Below are 18334 nucleotides of genomic sequence, written 5' to 3'. Positions count from 1 at the left end.
TAAAGGGACACTGGTCAGAATTGCAAAAAATGGCAAGGTCTTTAAGGTCAAAATAGGCTGGGTCATGAAGGGGTTAAGGATTAAGGAGGCCACTGTGCTCTTAGGAACCATGAGTACTGCAGAAATTCTGTTGTAACATTGTCCAGATCTGTGCCTTGCCACAATTCTGTCACGGAGCTCCTTGGCCAGTTATTTTGACCTCATGATTCTCATTTGGTCTGACATGCATTGTGAGCTGTGAGGTCTTATATAGACAGGTGTGTGCTTTTCCAAATCAAGTCCTATCAGTTTATTTAAACACTGCTGGACTCCAATGAAGAAGTAGAACCATCTCAAGGAGGATCACAAGGAAATGGACAGCATGTAACTTAAATAGGAGTGCCTGAGCTAAGAGTCTGAATACTTATGACCATGTGATATTTCTAATTTTTTTTTATTAAATTTACAAAAAAATTCTACATTTCTGTTTTTATTTCAGTCAAGATGGGGTGCAGAGTATACATTAATGAGAAAAAAATGTACTTTTTTTGAATTTACCTAATGACTGAAATGAAACAAAGAGTGAAAAATTTAAAGGGGTCTGAATACTTTCTATTCCCACTGTAACGAGAGTGGTGCCCCTGCTCCTCGATGGCTGTCCCTTCTGACCCTTAATAGATGTAAATGTTAACTGGTGTAAGGTACCTTCACACTGAACGATATCGCTAGCGATCCGTGACGTTGCAGCGTCCTGGCTAGCGATATCGTTCAGTTTGACACGCAGCAGCGATCAGGATCCTGCTGTGATGTCGTTGGTCACTGCAGAAAGTCCAGAACTTTATTTCGTCGCTGGACTTCCTGCAGACATCGCTGAATCGGCGTGTGTGACGCCGATTCAGCGATGTCTTCACTGGTAACCAGGGTAAACATCGGGTTACTAAGCGCAGGGCCGCGCTTAGTAACCCGATGTTTACCCTGGTTACCAGCGTAAACGTAAAAAAAAAAAACACTACATACTTACCTTCCGCTGTCTGTCCCCGGCGCTGTGCTTTCCTGCACTGGCTGTGAGCGCCGGCCAGCCGGAAAGCAGAGCGGTGACGTCACCGCTGTGCTTTCCGGCCGCTGTGCTCACAGTCAGTGCAGGAAAGCACAGCGCCGGGGACAGACAGCAGAAGGTAAGTATGTAGTGTTTGTTTTTTTTACGTTTACGCTGGTAACCAGGGTAAACATCGGGTTACTAAGCGCGGCCCTGCGCTTAGTAACCCGATGTTTACCCTGGTTACCAGGGGACTTCGGGATCGTTGGTCGCTGGAGAGCTGTCTGTGTGACAGCTCTCCAGCAACCAAACAGCGACGCTGCAGCGATCGACATCGTTGTCGGTATCGCTGCAGCGTCGCTGAGTGTGAAGGTAGCTTTAGTGAGAAGAGGATAAGCTCCTTAGAATGCAATAGTTTGTGCACCACACTGTGACCATCTTGATTAGATAATGAGCTCTGTTCCTTATATGCCAATAATGGGTAAATTATGTCTTAAATGATACACAGAGTACCTTGAAATAGAAGATTCAACATGTGCAAGCGGAATTATAATAAAAAATCTGTTACAGAAAAAGAATCAGTCCTGCGTTCACTGACCAACAACCACACACATATTGCCAACTAACATAAAAGTCTAGCCTCTCAAGTAAACAGTGAGAAAAATACCTCAAAGCTGCAACAGATGGTGCAAAATACTCACAGGGCTGCAAAAAAAAAAGGGGGGGGGGGGGGGGTGCACAGCACTCTAATGACCTTGATTCCATAAAGTGCTTCATGCCCTATATGAAGATACTGGGGAAGTTATGTCACAGATGATACACAATGGTAGAGTAACTTGGAATAGATGGTTCAGCATATGCCAGTGGAAGCATGATAATCTGTGACAGTTAGAAAACTGCCCTGTGTTCACTAACACACATTACACTCAACGCGTTTCCCCTCTCTTGAAGTTCATCAGGAGTGGGATGAAAGTGTGAATGATAATAATCAACTTACCTGGCATCAGATTATGTAGATGGGAAGCTTTTGGTCCATGAGATATAGGACATAGGAGTAAGATCCCCTCTGGCATAGTGGTATGGGAGCAGTTGTCCCATCAGCTGACAGAAAATAACCGGAGGTAAACTTTATACCTCCGATCACAGCTGAGCACTCACGCTGTCTCTTCACAGTGTGGGAACCGCACGATGAATCTTCTATCTCAAGGTACTCTGTGTATCATTCACTAAAACAACCCCTTCTTTATCAAAATGTTTGGCTCCCATAAAATAATAAAGCCTATACTCACCTCTCGTGCCGGCGCCATTCCCGCGGGAGAACACTTGTTCTCCCTGGGGCTCTCGTGCGGTGTTGTGACACGTGATGCCGTCGCCCAATCAATGCTGGCATCAACGTCCCCACCTTCAGACAAATCGCAGAGGACTGCAGTATAGCCTTTATTATTATATGCCAAGTGTGGGATATGACAAGTTATCCAAGCAGTGGTCAATTTTGTAAATATTAACCCTATCTGACCTCGGACAGGATAGTACGTCCGAGGTCAGAACGCCCGCCTTGATGCGGGCTCCGGCGGTGAGCCCACATCAAAGCCGGGACATATCTGCTGTTTTGTAAAGCTGACATGTGCCCGCAATAGGGGCGGGTGGATCGCGATTAACTAGTTAAATGCCGCTGTCAAATGCTGACAGCAGCATGTAACTAGCGCTTCCAGCCATCGGCCGGCAGAGATGCGTCGGCATGACAACCAGAGGTCTACTGAAGACCTCTATGATTGCTGATGCCGGATCGCTGTGAGCCCCACCTTGTGGTCGGTGCTCATAGTAATGCAGTACTTCAGCTACATAGAAGCGATCTATGCATCGCTCCTGTGTAGCAAAGACGATCAGGCTATGCCAGTTTCTAGCCTCCCATGGAGGCTATTGAATCATGGCAAAAGTAAAAAAAAAAAATGTTGAAAAAAATTTGAAAAACATAAAAGTTTAAATCACCCCTCTTTCGCCCCATTCAAAATAAAACAATAAAAAAATCAAATAAACACATATTTGGTATCGCCGAGTTCAGAATCGCCCGATCTATCAACAAAAAAAGATTAACCTGATTGCTAAATGGAGCGCCCCCAGACACAGGGCCGCGGGTTAGTCGGTACCGGTCCTCTCTGTCTCAGTTCTTGGGTTGTCACGGTGGCTGGACCTGGTCCGTGACCCTGCTACGGGGCGTCCAATAAAAGGGGTGATGAAAGTCGGCTAAAGTTTCGTGACGCCACCTGTGGTATTCGGTCAGGTCGACCGACGTTGGGGTCCACTGGGGTGATGTGATGGCAGCTAGATGGTATACCTTCCCACAGGTGAAGTATATCCCCAGGGCTTTCCAGTAATGTAGGTGGCGATGGTGTGAGGTGCAGTCAATAACGAGGACACAGGGTTGCAGTCTCTTTACCTTTTACTGAAGACTTCGGGATCCGCAAACCAGAGCACTATCAACAGGGCTGTCTGAGACCGGCCGGTCCAAAGGCACATCCAGAGTTCCCTTTGCAGGTGGAAATCCGTGCCTACCACTAGCGCCTGTGTGTTGTAGTTCTTCCCTGCTGAGCATTCGGGATAGTCCTCACAACTTCTGTTCTCGTTCTTTCTCTCTCTCTCCGTCCCCCAAGTTTATCTGGATAGGATGCACCTGTTTGACGTGAAGGCTCTAAGCTATTCTGGGACCCTAGAGACGCCCCTCTCCACGCTTGCCCCCCATGTCTGCTTTGGTGATGTATGGTAGACAGCCAACCTATAATAACTGTCCTGCGGTATTTGAAGTAAGGCATAGTCAGTTACTTCCTCGGTGTTCCGGTCACCGGCTACGCGCCTCAGTAGGATGTTGCCGTTCTCGGGGCACGACTCCTACTGGCTCGCCTTTGTGCTTGATCTCGTTTCTCACTTTCCACAATATCCTTCTCTTCGTGTCCTTTCTTAGGATACCGCCGCAAGGTAGTGCAGGTGCGGTTCCGTTGCTTTCTATTCGTTCTGCTAGGCCCCTGTCAGGAACCCACCCCTGACAGGTCCTCCCTGGACTCTCCCAGGCTGCGTTCTGTTCTAACTTCCTATCCGACCCCTAGTTTTACCAGTGTGATGAGTGGCCTAATACATAGTGCCTTTTGCTCCCCCTAGGGCCAGAGTGTGAAGTGTAATGTGTGCTTGTGATACCTGGTCAGGTGAACTCCTTTAGTGCAATCAGACATAACATCACCCTCCTTAGCGGCAGAGCGACATTACTGCAACGACCAGGTCTCTGGGGCGCTGCACTCCCCCCCAGTTAAATCCAGTACTCCCAGACTGGGAAAAGAAGAACAATAGTTATTAGAAAAGGACATACAAAATTTTTGGAATGCTTTAAACAATGTAAACATTACAATGCTTCCCTTTATGGGAGGTGAGGTCACTTGAACGTTACAAACGGAAACATGTTTAAATATTTTAAATAACATTCTATTCTACAAACTATAAATAATTCCTATTACCCAGCCGGGTATTCTACTAAGTGCAAATCTTTGAACAATAATTTAACTTCTCCTTTAAGGGTGTATAAGCTGAACCCACTAAAGGCCTACTACAAAACATTACAGTACAAATCTAACGTTTTCTTTACTTCCTTTAGCTTCACACAGATGCAGGACCGCCTGGCTATTCGTCCGGGCCTACTGCCTCTCTTCTTCTAGGTCCACAGCAACCATCTCTCTATGGTTCTCAGACTCACTAACCCCTACGGGTTCACTTGCTAGCTCTTCTAGCTACATGGCATCTACTATGCAAACACTATCACTATCTTACTACTTAAGGCATCATTATCAAAAGGCAACAAATAACATTCCCTTTAAGAGGGGAGATCAGTCTTTTCTGAGGTAGTTCAAAAACAAGTCACTAAGGAACTGCAAGACTCAAGAAACTTCCACGTCGTCATCAGGAATCGTGTCTTCGCAAAGTCTTCTTTCCTTGTAAAACCAGTAGAGAGCACCCTTAAGAGGGTGCAAACTATATACAACACAGTTTGTGAATCATTCACCGTCCATGATTCGTCAGTCTTTCAAACAGTGATGAACTTATGCAAAAGAGAAAAAATATAAAATAGGGATCCGGGTAAACGAAGGGATCCCTTTAAGGATTAACCCTAAACGGATTCAAGTAGCAAAAGAGCAGGAAACAGTTAACTATTTACATATGTCGGTGTTTCGAGGTTTATTTCTATAGCAGGTGACAAGACATCAGCCGGTAGTGACCACTTCCCGACCGGGGAAGGTCTGGCTCCGTGCTCTCATCCGATACTGCCTTGACGTCCTTAGATTGTCTCTCAGGCATAGTGGTTCGGGTACAAACGGCAGTGCTAGTGGCAGACCCCGCAAGCAGGACACCACACGCAGGGGTGGTAGTACTAGGCCCCGCAGGTTCAGGGGGTCGGCGGAGTACCGTCACTTGTTTCGGTCGTAACCGTTTGACTCTCTTGGCATACCATCCCCGCTCACTCCAGTGGCGGGTGTAAGTCACATGGTCTCCTCTGTACAAGTTTCGGGTAGGAGGTACGCTGTGGGACTGGGGTTCCACATTACAGCTAGTCACAAAGACTTCAGTCGGCAGCCCTGGCTCCAGTATAAAGCCACAACCCCTTCTCAGGTGGAAGGCAAGCACTATCCCGTTTCACCAAACTCTCAGGTCAGCAGTTGATGCGGGGCGTCCGTACCCTGGTCGGGCAGTCTGTTCTGTTCGTTCTCGGTCTTTCCACTGCGAAATTAAGCTTTGTCAATACTGCTCCCAGGTGAGGCCGACGACATAAGAGCCCTCCTGTCTGGACCCGTCTAGTTGGATCCTTGGCGCATCCCATTCAAAGATCACCCCCTCGTGACTCACGTCTAACGGTTCGCCCATAGATGTCGTAGCGGGGGCAATATCCCCTTCATGGCGTAAAGGGCCACCACCACAATCTCAGCAGCGGGAGACCAGTCATAGATGGGACGGGGAGCGGTCACTGGAGCTGGATCGGTCGGTGGAGCAAAGTTGCTTTTGGTACCTGCTTCTGATGTGGTTCCACTGATGTCGATCGGCTCCGCTGACGAGGACACTGGAGTCTGCTGCGGCTCTGACCACGGCTCTCCCTGTGCGATCTTCTTGCACAGCTCCGTCTGGAGTCGGGCAGTCTGACGCCTCCAGTAGCGATAGGCTCTGGTTTGCCTCCGGTGGGCTGAGGGGGTCCTGGGCTACTTCGTCACGGTTCAGGTACCCGCTGGTCACCGTCTCTACTCCGTGATCTGTGGCGGCACACACACGCGGCTCCCCCATTTTCTGGGGTTTGAGCCCCTGCATTCCTGAGCTCGTCATCCTGCAGCTGTAGTCGGAGGGGGCGGTCGCTACTTTTGGCGCCGCTTTCACGATCTCCTCCCATGACACGCCCTCCCTGTTCTGTGCTCCTCGTGGCGTGGCAATGGCAGCAGTTTGGGCGGGAATCTTTGCGGCAATCAGCAATGCACAATCTTTGCAATAAATCACAGTTCAAGCACAATTCCAACACAGTTCCAAGGCACACATGACCCAATTCTTCAGGCTTAAGTACGATCCTGTTCGTGACGCCAAGTTGGAGCGCCCCCAGACACAGGGCCGCGGGTTACTCGGTACCGGTCCTCTCTGTCTCAGTTCTTGGGTTGTCACGGTGGCTGGACCCGGTCCGTGACCCTGCTAAGGGGTGTCCAATAAAAGGGGTGATGAAAGTCGGCTAAAGTTTTGTGACGCCACCTGTGGTATTCGGTCAGGTCGACCGACGCTGCTTGGGGTCCACTGGGGTGATGTGATGGCAGCTAGATGGTATACCTTCCCACAGGTGAAGTATATCCCCAGGGCTTCCCAGTAATGTAGGTGGCGATGGTGTGAGGTGCAGTCAATAACGAGAACACAGGGTTGCAGTCTCTTTACCTTTTATTGAAGACTTCGGGATCCGCAATCCAGAGCACTGTCAACAGGGCTGTCTGAGACCGGCCGGTTCGAAGGCACATCCAGAGTTCCCTTTGCAGGTGGAAATCAGTGCCTACCACTAGCGCCTGTGTGTTGTAGTTCTTCCCTGCTGAGCATTTGGGATAGTCCTCACAACTTGTTCTTTCTCTCCGTCCCCCAAGTTTATCTGGATAGGACGCACCCGTTTGACGGGAAGGCTTGGAGCTATTCTGGGACCCTAGAGATGCCCCTCTCCACGCTTGCCCCCTATGTCTGCTTAGGTGATGTATGGTAGACAGCCAACCTATAATTAACTGTCCTGCGGTATTTGAAGTAAGGCATAGAGTCAGTTACTTCCTCGGTGTTCCGGTCACCGGCTACGCGCCTCAGTAGGATGTTGCCGTTCTCGGGGCATGACTCCTACTGGCTCGCCTTTGTGCTTGATCTCGTTTCTCACTTTCCACAATATCCTTCTCTTCGTGTCCTTTCTTAGGATACCGCCGCAAGGTGGTTCCGTTGCTTTCTATTCGTTCTGCTAGGCCCCTGTCAGGAACCCACCCCTGATAGGTCCTCCCTGGACTCTCCCAGGCTGCGTTCTGTTCTAACTTCCTATCCGACCCCTAGTTTTACCAGTGTGAGGAGTGGCCTAATACATAGTGCCTTTTGCTCCCCCTAGTGGCCAGAGTGTGAAGTGTAATGTGTGCTTGTGATACCTGGTCAGGTGAACTCCTTTAGTGCAATCAGACATAACATCACCCTCCTTAGCGGCAGAGCGACATTACTGCAACGACCAGGTCTCTGGGGCGCTACATAAACGGCGTAGCGAGAAAAAAAATAAGCCCTCGCATAACCTCAGATCACGAAAAATGGAGAAGCTACGGGTATCGGAAAATAATGTCGTTCAAAAGTACAACTTCTCCCACAAAAAATAAGCTTTCACACGGCCATATTGATGGAAAAATAAAGTTATGGCTCTGGGAAGGAGGGGAGCGAAAAAACAAAAGCGCAAAACCGAAAAAAGCTCAGGTTCTGTAGGGGTTAATATAAAATAATTATAAATAATGTTAAACAGAATAAATTTTACCCCAGTGGTTCTGACTCCACAACAGTCAGGCACTCATGTGTTCCCTCAAGAAAATTAATTGCCCACCCCTGCTCTAGTAACACACATTCTTATGCTGTCCTTTCTGTCATTTTTCTGCTGCTCCTCTTGTGACACACACATCTTCGGCTGTCTCTCCTGTCACTAGCATTCTGCTGTCACACACACATCTTCGGCTGTCTCTCCTGTCACCAGCCTTCTGCTGTCACACACATATCTTCGGATGTCTTTCCTGTCACCAGCTTTCTGCTGTCACACACACATATTCAGATGTCTCTCCTGTCACTAGCCTTCTGCTGTCACACACACATCTTCGGCTGTCTCTCCTGTCACTAGCCTTCTGCTGTCACACACACACACACACATCTTCGGCTGTCCCTCCTGTCACTAGCCTTCTGCTGTCACACACACACACACATCTTTGGCTGTCTATCCTGTCACTAGCCTTCTGCTGTCACACACACACACACACACACACATCTTCGGCTGTCCCTCCTGTCACTAGCCTTCTGCTGTCACACACACACATCTTCGGCTGTCTATCCTGTCACCAGCCTTCTGCTGTCACACACACACACATCTTCGGCTGTCTCTCCTGTCACTAGCCTTCTGCTGTCACACACACACACATCTTCGGCTGTCCCTCCTGTCACTAGCCTTCTGCTGTCACACACACACACACATCTTCGGCTGTCTCTCCTGTCACCAGCCTTCTGCTGTCACACACATATCTTCGGATGTCTTTCCTGTCACCAGTTTTCTGCTGTCACACACACATATTCAGATGTCTCTCCTGTCACTAGCCTTCTGCTGTCACACACACATCTTCGGCTGTCTCTCCTGTCACTAGCCTTCTGCTGTCACACACACACACATCTTCGGCTGTCCCTCCTGTCACTAGCCTTCTGCTGTCACACACACACATCTTCGGCTGTCTATCCTGTCACCAGCCTTCTGCTGTCACACACACACACACATCTTCGGCTGTCTCTCCTGTCACTAGCCTTCTGCTGTCACACACACACACACACACACATCTTCGGCTGTCCCTCCTGTCACCAGCCTTCTGCTGTCACCAGGGGTGGATTAAGGGTAGCCAGGGCCCCGGGCTGTTCACACACTGTGGGCCCCCCGGTCATGTGACGGGGGTCATGTGACGGGGGTCATGTGACGGGGGTCATGATATACCCGAACCAGATTATTCCAGAAAAATGGCCGGGCCCTACTCTACTGTAACCTATTCAATATTTGTTAAAATCTGCAATACAATTTAGGTATATCTTGACCAATAATATCACATACAAGGAACAAATACCACCGTACCATGACCAGACCACAAATTACAACCACAGTGATCGAATAATATCACATACAAGGAACAAATACCACCGCACCATGTCAAGACCACATATTACCACTTGGTGACCAAATAGCACATACAAGGGACAAATACCACAACACCATTTCCAGACCACATATTACCACCACATAGTGACTGAATACTACAATACTGATCAGTAAAAAACTAAACAAAAAAAAACACAATACTATCACCATAAGTGCCAGTATTCACAGATCTGTACTTAGTATGCAGTGTCTGTGTAGAGGTAATACAGAGATCACTGGTGACATTGTACACAGGACCTCTATATAGTATACAGTGTATAGCGTCAGTGTATAGGTAACACTGACTCACCAGTGACGTCTCTAGGTGAAGTCCTTCATCTTTCATCCAGCACAGACCGCCATCATTTCTTCCAGCCAGGACTCGTTTCTGCAGGAAATAACACAGTTATCTCGAGCTCCGCTTGTAGAACACATTACTTAATTTTTCACAACTTCTACATTACACCACATAAAGAGAAAAAGGCGATATAGTGTCACTCTGCACAGTAACAGGACCGCCCCCCCATTTAAAACAGTATACTCAAAAAATAAAATAAATACATCACTGCAGTAATAATATCCCTTAATTAGCCCCTATGGTAATACTATTCCCCACCCCATTTATCTCATTCCTCGCTCCAGCCATATGTTCTCCCATCCTGCACTCATGAGTATCCATCCTGCCCCATATGATCTCCCCATCCTGCCCCATCTGTCTCCATCGTATCCATCCTGCCCCATGATCCAATCCTGCCCCATGTCTTTCTACCCCGTGTCTCCAATCATGCCCTGTGTCTACATTCTGCCCATGCCTCCAGTCCTGCCCCCAGTGTGTCCAGCAATCTGCCCCAGTGTGTCCAGCAATCTGCCCCACAGTCTCCAGCATTGCCCCACTGTCTCCAGCATTGCCCCACTGTCTCCAGCATTGCCCCACTGTCTCCAGCATTGCCCCACTGTCTCCAGCAATCTGCCCCAGTGTGTCCTCCAATCTGCCCCAGTGTCTCCAGCATTTCCCCCCAGTGTGTCCTCCAGCATTGCCCCCCAGCAATCTGCCCCACTGTCTTCAGCATTGCCCCCCAGTGTGTCCTCCAGCAATCTGCCCCACTGTCTCCAGCATTGCCCCAGTCTCCAGCATTGCCCCACTGTCTCCAGCATTGCCCCACTGTCTCCAACATTGCCCCATTGTCTCCAACATTGCCCCACTGTCTCCAGCAATCTGCCCCACTGTCTCCAGCAATCTGCCCCACTGTCTCCAGCATTGCCCCCAGTGTGTCCTCCAGCATTGCCCCCCAGTGTGTCCACAGTCCACCGTTTAACTGATCAAAAAAAAAACAAACAGTCTCCTCACCTGTCCACGCTCCCGGCGGCGAGCTCCCTTCTGCAGCGCACACTCGCCGGCGACTGACAATGACGTCAGACGCCGGCGACGTGTGCGCGCTGCCGACTTCAGCCGCCAGCCTCCAATTGGCTGGCGGCTGTTGTTGTTAACTATTGACGTGCGGGCGCGCGCCCGCACATCAATAGGAAACCGCCGCAGCGCAGGAAGGGGCCCGGTGAGCAGATGAGAAGGGGCCCGATTCGGCCCCCTCTCTCTGCCCACCGGGTCCGGGGGCACATAAACGCCGCCCGGCGGGCATTCACAGATGATTTTCAGAGGGTTAATCTGTGCGGCAGCCCAGGGCCCCCCCAGACCACTGGGCCCTGGGCTACCGCCCATATTGACCCTCTGATAATCCGCCCCTGGCTGTCACACACACATCTTCGGCTGTCTCTCCTGTCACCAGCCTTCTGCTGTCACACACACACACATCTTCGGCTGTCCCTCCTGTCACCAGCCTTCTGCTGTCACACACACATCTTCGGCTGTCTCTCCTGTCACCAGCCTTCTGCTGTCACACACACACATCTTCGGCTGTCCCTCCTGTCACCAGCCTTCCGCTGTCACACACACATCTTCGGCTGTCTCTCCTGTCACCAGCCTTCTGCAGTCACACACACACATCTTCGGCTGTCTCTCCTGTCACTAGCCTTCTGCTGTCACACACACATCTTTAGCTGTCCCTCCTGTCACTAGCCTTCTGCTGTCACACACACACACACATCTTCAGCTGTCCCTCCTGTCACTAGCCTTCTGCTGTCACACACACACACATCTTTGGCTGTCTATCCTGTCACCAGCCTTCTCCTGTCACACACACACACACACATCTTCGGCTGTCCCTCCTGTCACCAGCCTTCTGCTGTCACACACACATCTTCGGCTGTCTCTCCTGTCACCAGCCTTCTGCTGTCACACACACATCTTCGCCTGTCTCTCCTGTCACTAGCCTTCTGCTGTCACACACACACACACATCTTTAGCTGTCTCTCCTGTCACACACACATCTTTATCTGTCTCTCCTGTCACCAGCCTTCTGCTGTCACAGACACACACACATCTTCGGCTGTCTCTCCTGTCACCAGCCTTCTGCAGTCACACACACACATCTTCGGCTGTCCCTCCTGTCACTAGCCTTCTGCTGTCACACACACACACATCTTCGGCTGTCCCTCCTGTCACTAGCCTTCTGCTGTCACACACACATCTTCGCCTGTCTCTCCTGTCACCAGCCTTCTGCAGTCACACACACACATCTTCGGCTGTCCCTCCTGTCACTAGCCTTCTGCTGTCACACACACACATCTTCGGCTGTCCCTCCTGTCACTAGCCTTCTGCTGTCACACACACATCTTCACTTGTCTCTCCTGTCACCAGCCTTCTGCTGTCACACACACATCTTCGGCTGTCTCTCCTGTCACCAGCCTTCTGCTGACACACACACACACACATCTTTAGCTGTCTCTCCTGTCACACACACATCTTTATCTGTCTCTCCTGTCACCAGCCTTCTGCTGTCACAGACACACACACATCTTCGGCTGTCTCTCCTGTCACCAGCCTTCTGCAGTCACACACACACATCTTCGGCTGTCCCTCCTGTCACTAGCCTTCTGCTGTCACACACACACACATCTTCGGCTGTCCCTCCTGTCACTAGCCTTCTGCTGTCACACACACATCTTCGCCTGTCTCTCCTGTCACCAGCCTTCTGCAGTCACACACACACATCTTCGGCTGTCCCTCCTGTCACTAGCCTTCTGCTGTCACACACACACATCTTCGGCTGTCCCTCCTGTCACTAGCCTTCTGCTGTCACACACACATCTTCACTTGTCTCTCCTGTCACCAGCCTTCTGCTGTCACACACACATCTTCGCCTGTCTCTCCTGTCACCAGCCTTCTGCAGTCACACACACACATCTTCGGCTGTCCCTCCTGTCACTAGCCTTCTGCTGTCACACACACACATCTTCGGCTGTCCCTCCTGTCACTAGCCTTCTGCTGTCACACACACATCTTCACTTGTCTCTCCTGTCACCAGCCTTCTGCTGTCACACACACACACACATCTTTAGCTGTCACCAGCCATATGATATCACACACACATCTTCGGCTGTCCCTCCTGTCACCAGCCTTCTGCTGTCACACACACATCTTCGCCTGTCTCTCCTGTCACCAGCCTTCTGCAGTCACACACACACACCTTCGCCTGTCTCTCCTGTCACCAGCCTTCTGCTGTCACACACACACATCTTCGCCTGTCTCTCCTGTCACTAGCCTTCTGCAGTCACACACACATCTTTAGCTGTCACCAGCCATATGATATCACACACACATCTTCGGCTGTCCCTCCTGTCAGCAGCCTTCTGCAGTCACACACACATCTTCTCCTGTCTCTCCTGTCACCAGCCTTCTGCTGTCACACACACACATCTTTAGCTGTCACCAGCCATATGATATCACACACACATCTTCGGCTGTCCCTCCTGTCACCAGCCTTCTGCAGTCACACACACACACATCTTCGCCTGTCTCTCCTGTCACCAGCCTTCTGCTGTCACACACACACATCTTCGCCTGTCTCTCCTGTCACTAGCCTTCTGCAGTCACACACACATCTTTAGCTGTCACCAGCCATATGATATCACACACACATCTTCGGCTGTCCCTCCTGTCAGCAGCCTTCTGCAGTCACACACACATCTTCGCCTGTCTCTCCTGTCACCAGCCTTCTGCTGTCACACACACATCTTCTCCTGTCTCTCCTGTCACCAGCCTTCTGCTGTCACACACACACACACATCTTTAGCTGTCTCTCCTGTCACTAGCCTTCTGCAGTCACACACACATCTTTAGCTGTCACCAGCCATATGATATCACACACACATCTTCGGCTGTCCCTCCTGTCACCAGCCTTCTGCAGTCACACACACATCTTCTCCTGTCTCTCCTGTCACCAGCCTTCTGCTGTCACACACACACATCTTTAGCTGTCACCAGCCATATGATATCACACACACATCTTCGGCTGTCCCTCCTGTCACCAGCCTTCTGCAGTCACACACACACACATCTTCGCCTGTCTCTCCTGTCACCAGCCTTCTGCTGTCACACACACACATCTTCGCCTGTCTCTCCTGTCACTAGCCTTCTGCAGTCACACACACATCTTTAGCTGTCACCAGCCATATGATATCACACACACATCTTCGGCTGTCCCTCCTGTCAGCAGCCTTCTGCAGTCACACACACATCTTCGCCTGTCTCTCCTGTCACCAGCCTTCTGCTGTCACACACACATCTTCTCCTGTCTCTCCTGTCACCAGCCTTCTGCTGTCACACACACACACACATCTTTAGCTGTCTCTCCTGTCACTAGCCTTCTGCAGTCACACACACATCTTTAGCTGTCACCAGCCATATGATATCACACACACATCTTCGGCTGTCCCTCCTGTCACCAGCCTTCTGCAGTCACACACACATCTTCTCCTGTCTCTCCTGTCACCAGCCTTCTGCTGTCACACACACACATCTTTAGCTGTCACCAGCCATATGATATCACACACACATCTTCGGCTGTCCCTCCTGTCACCAGCCTTCTGCAGTCACACACACATCTTCTCCTGTCTCTCCTGTCACCAGCCTTCTGCAGTCACACACACATCTTTAGCTGTCACCAGCCATATGATATCACACACACATCTTCGGCTGTCCCTCCTGTCACCAGCCTTCTGCAGTCACACACACATCTTCTCCTGTCTCTCCTGTCACCAGCCTTCTGCTGTCACACACACACATCTTTAGCTGTCACCAGCTATATGATATCACACACACATCTTCGGCTGTCCCTCCTGTCACCAGCCTTCTGCAGTCACACACACATCTTCTCCTGTCTCTCCTGTCACCAGCCTTCTGCTGTCACACACACACATCTTCGCCTGTCTCTCCTGTCACTAGCCTTCTGCAGTCACACACACATCTTTAGCTGTCACCAGCCATATGATATCACACACACATCTTCGGCTGTCCCTCCTGTCAGCAGCCTTCTGCAGTCACACACACATCTTCGCCTGTCTCTCCTGTCACCAGCCTTCTGCTGTCACACACACATCTTCTCCTGTCTCTCCTGTCACCAGCCTTCTGCTGTCACACACACACACACATCTTTAGCTGTCTCTCCTGTCACTAGCCTTCTGCAGTCACACACACATCTTTAGCTGTCACCAGCCATATGATATCACACACACATCTTCGGCTGTCCCTCCTGTCAGCAGCCTTCTGCAGTCACACACACATCTTCGCCTGTCTCTCCTGTCACCAGCCTTCTGCTGTCACACACACATCTTCTCCTGTCTCTCCTGTCACCAGCCTTCTGCTGTCACACACACACACACATCTTTAGCTGTCTCTCCTGTCACTAGCCTTCTGCAGTCACACACACATCTTTAGCTGTCACCAGCCATATGATATCACACACACATCTTCGGCTGTCCCTCCTGTCACCAGCCTTCTGCAGTCACACACACATCTTCTCCTGTCTCTCCTGTCACCAGCCTTCTGCTGTCACACACACACATCTTTAGCTGTCACCAGCCATATGATATCACACACACATCTTCGGCTGTCCCTCCTGTCACCAGCCTTCTGCAGTCACACACACACACATCTTCGCCTGTCTCTCCTGTCACCAGCCTTCTGCTGTCACACACACACATCTTCGCCTGTCTCTCCTGTCACTAGCCTTCTGCAGTCACACACACATCTTTAGCTGTCACCAGCCATATGATATCACACACACATCTTCGGCTGTCCCTCCTGTCAGCAGCCTTCTGCAGTCACACACACATCTTCGCCTGTCTCTCCTGTCACCAGCCTTCTGCTGTCACACACACATCTTCTCCTGTCTCTCCTGTCACCAGCCTTCTGCTGTCACACACACACACACACATCTTTAGCTGTCTCTCCTGTCACTAGCCTTCTGCAGTCACACACACATCTTTAGCTGTCACCAGCCATATGATATCACACACACATCTTCGGCTGTCCCTCCTGTCACCAGCCTTCTGCAGTCACACACACATCTTCTCCTGTCTCTCCTGTCACCAGCCTTCTGCTGTCACACACACACATCTTTAGCTGTCACCAGCCATATGATATCACACACACATCTTCGGCTGTCCCTCCTGTCACCAGCCTTCTGCAGTCACACACACATCTTCTCCTGTCTCTCCTGTCACCAGCCTTCTGCAGTCACACACACATCTTTAGCTGTCACCAGCCATATGATATCACACACACATCTTCGGCTGTCCCTCCTGTCACCAGCCTTCTGCAGTCACACACACATCTTCTCCTGTCTCTCCTGTCACCAGCCTTCTGCTGTCACACACACACATCTTTAGCTGTCACCAGCTATATGATATCACACACACATCTTCGGCTGTCCCTCCTGTCACCAGCCTTCTGCAGTCACACACACATCTTCTCCTGTCTCTCCTGTCACCAGCCTTCTGCTGTCACACACACACATCTTCGCCTGTCTCTCCTGTCACTAGCCTTCTGCAGTCACACACACATCTTTAGCTGTCACCAGCCATATGATATCACACACACATCTTCGGCTGTCCCTCCTGTCAGCAGCCTTCTGCAGTCACACACACATCTTCGCCTGTCTCTCCTGTCACCAGCCTTCTGCTGTCACACACACATCTTCTCCTGTCTCTCCTGTCACCAGCCTTCTGCTGTCACACACACACACACATCTTTAGCTGTCTCTCCTGTCACTAGCCTTCTGCAGTCACACACACATCTTTAGCTGTCACCAGCCATATGATATCACACACACATCTTCGGCTGTCCCTCCTGTCACCAGCCTTCTGCAGTCACACACACATCTTCTCCTGTCTCTCCTGTCACCAGCCTTCTGCTGTCACACACACACATCTTTAGCTGTCACCAGCCATATGATATCACACACACATCTTCGGCTGTCCCTCCTGTCACCAGCCTTCTGCAGTCACACACACATCTTCTCCTGTCTCTCCTGTCACCAGCCTTCTGCAGTCACACACACACATCTTTAGCTGTCACCAGCCATATGATATCACACACACATCTTCGCCTGTCTCTCCTGTCACCAGCCTTCTGCAGTCACACACACATCTTCTCCTGTCTCTCCTGTCACCAGCCTTCTGCTGTCACACACACACACACACATCTTTAGCTGTCTCTCCTGTCACTAGCCTTCTGCAGTCACACACACATCTTTAGCTGTCACCAGCCATATGATATCACACACACATCTTCGGCTGTCCCTCCTGTCACCAGCCTTCTGCAGTCACACACACATCTTCTCCTGTCTCTCCTGTCACCAGCCTTCTGCTGTCACACACACACATCTTTAGCTGTCACCAGCCATATGATATCACACACACATCTTCGGCTGTCCCTCCTGTCACCAGCCTTCTGCAGTCACACACACATCTTCTCCTGTCTCTCCTGTCACCAGCCTTCTGCTGTCACACACACATCTTCGCCTGTCTCTCCTGTCACTAGCCTTCTGCTGTCACACACACACATCTTTAGCTGTCACCAGCCATATGATATCACACACACATCTTCGGCTGTCCCTCCTGTCACCAGCCTTCTGCTGTCACACACACATCTTCTCCTGTCTCTCCTGTCACCAGCCTTCTGCAGTCACACACACACACATCTTCGCCTGTCTCTCCTGTCACCAGCCTTCTGCTGTCACATACACACATCTTCGCCTGTCTCTCCTGTCACTAGCCTTCTGCAGTCACACACACATCTTTAGCTGTCACCAGCCATATGATATCACACACACATCTTCTCCTGTCTCTCCTGTCACTAGCCTTCTGCTGTCACACACACACATCTTTAGCTGTCACCAGCCATATGATATCACACACACATCTTCTCCTGTCTCTCCTGTCACTAGCCTTCTGCTGTCACACACACACATCTTTAGCTGTCACCAGCCATATGATATCACACACACATCTTCTCCTGTCCCTCCTGTCACCAGCCTTCTGCTGTCACTCACACACACACACACACACACACATCTTTAGCTGTCTCTCCTGTCACCAGCCTTTTGCTGACACACACACATCTTTAGCTGTCTCTCCTGTCGCCAGCCTTTTGCTGACACACACACATCTTTAGCTGTCCCTCCTGTCACCAGCCTTTTGCTGACACACACACATCTTTAGCTGTCTCTCCTGTCACCAGCCATATGATATCACACACACATCTTTAGCTGTCCCTCCTGTCACCAGCCTTTTGCTGACACACACACATCTTTAGCTGTCTCTCCTGTCACCAGCCATATGATATCATACACACATCTTCTACGCACGCTGCTGTTCCTGTCACTTGCCTTCCCCGGGGGCTACAGGAGTCAGTGCAGGGAGGATTACTACATGAAATTTCACAAGACGCGTGTGGTGACGTGTCAGTCACGTGG

General features: G+C 50.5%; 1 long non-coding RNA gene across 1 annotated transcript in view; it reads right to left on the bottom strand.

Moving 5' to 3' along the window:
• The window catches only part of LOC138676704 (uncharacterized), a 289057-nt gene extending 270744 nt beyond the window's left edge, over positions 1-18313 (bottom strand). The window contains exons 1-2 of the long non-coding RNA XR_011320813.1: positions 18248-18313; positions 9772-9849 (exon numbers count right to left, since the gene is read on the bottom strand). This is a non-coding gene — a long non-coding RNA (uncharacterized lncRNA). The remainder of the gene's footprint in view (positions 1-9771; positions 9850-18247) is intronic.
• Between the last annotated feature and the right edge of the window lie 21 nt (positions 18314-18334).

This window comes from Ranitomeya imitator, chromosome 4, assembly GCF_032444005.1.
Source record: "Ranitomeya imitator isolate aRanImi1 chromosome 4, aRanImi1.pri, whole genome shotgun sequence".
Taxonomy (NCBI): Eukaryota; Metazoa; Chordata; class Amphibia; order Anura; family Dendrobatidae; genus Ranitomeya; species Ranitomeya imitator.
This window is presented reverse-complemented; position numbering and strand designations above follow the sequence as displayed.